We start from the raw sequence: 678 nt of genomic DNA on the forward strand, positions 1-678 counted from the left end.
ACATAAATTAAATTTATGTTGTTTTTTTTCACACAAATAGAGCTTTCTTTTGCTGGTATTTTATTCCCTCTGGAATTTTTTTATTTTTTGCACTATAAACAAAAAAAGACCAAACATTTTGAAAAATGACTATATTTTCTCATTTCTGTCACAAAAAATATCCTTAAACTCAAATTTCATCATAAATTTAGGCCAAAATGTATTTTTCTACATGTCTTTGGTAAAAAAGCATCCCAATAACTGCATATTAATTTGTTTGTGTGAAAGGTATAGCGTGGTCCATGGTATAGATACTGACATTTTACACATCATTTACGTTCTGACTGCCTATCACATTTCTCCCAAATGACCCCTTTTCAGAAAGTAGACATCCTAAACTATCTGCTGAGAGGCATATTGAGTCCATGGAAGATTAATTTTCTTTCCACAAGTTTTTGGAAAATGGCAATGTTTTTTTCTACACAAAGTTGTTATTTAAATATTATATTGCTCACATGTGCCATGAGTATATTTGAATTACACCCCAAAATACATTCTGCTACTTCTCCTGAGTATGGGAATACCACACGTGTGAGAATTTTTGGGATCCTAGCCAGATATAGCAGCTCAAAATCCAATAAACCCTTTGAAAGCCTGAAGGTGCGTAAATTCCTCATTTCTCTTGCTCATTACCTTTCA

The sequence above is a fragment of the Staurois parvus genome, unplaced genomic scaffold (genome assembly GCF_062004578.1).
Source record: "Staurois parvus isolate SC_StPar_1 unplaced genomic scaffold, SC_StPar_1.0 ptg000254l, whole genome shotgun sequence".
NCBI classification, from domain to species: Eukaryota; Metazoa; Chordata; class Amphibia; order Anura; family Ranidae; genus Staurois; species Staurois parvus.